Consider the following 741-nt stretch of genomic DNA (forward strand, 5'->3'; position numbering starts at 1 on the left):
CTGGGCTGCTGGCGAGCGCCCACTTCAGCGCCGGGCTGCGGACATCTGCAGGCGACTCCGGGGGGGTGGCAGGTTGAAAAAACTAAATTTACTTCCACTGTAAGAGGCGCAGGGAAAGAGACGGGACAGGGGAAAAAAAAAAAAAGGGTTGGGGGGGTGGAAACGATTCTGGGTTTAAAAGATGAAAGGGCGGATGGAGATGAAGCGGAGGAGATAATCTCACGGGACCTCAGAGCGGCAATGGAAACGATGAGCGCGAAGGTGCGAGTAAAGAGAGGACTGGACGAAAAGAGGAAATCCTCTTCTTCTGCATCCGGGTTTCACGCTGATGATTTAAGGTGGCTCGGATGAGGAGATGAGGGCGGCTGTAAACAACAAAAGAGGAGCTCGGGTGTGGAGAGTAGAGGTGAGCAGAGTGGAGGAGTCAGACTGGCAGATTGGAGGGAAAAACTCAACATTTTAACAACCACTGTCAAATTTGCGATAAATGAGCTCCACTTATCCCATAGCCATCTTTAACCCTTTAAAGGGTGCGCTCTCTAAGTGGTTCCATATTTCCAGCTTGATCTTTACCACCCCCCTCCCACATCCCCTCATTCCCTCCTCCCCCCGCACTCCCTCTCCTCCTCCTCCTTCTCCTCTTCCTCTTCCTCCTGCCTCTATCTGTTGTTGTTCAGTCTCTTCTTTTTATTATCAGTTTACTTTTCGTGGGGCTGCTTTTGTTTTCTGTGGCAATCCTAT

This window comes from Embiotoca jacksoni, unplaced genomic scaffold, assembly GCF_022577435.1.
Source record: "Embiotoca jacksoni isolate LCO1_2020_lvr unplaced genomic scaffold, fEmbJac1.0.p SCAF_1, whole genome shotgun sequence".
NCBI classification, from domain to species: Eukaryota; Metazoa; Chordata; class Actinopteri; family Embiotocidae; genus Embiotoca; species Embiotoca jacksoni.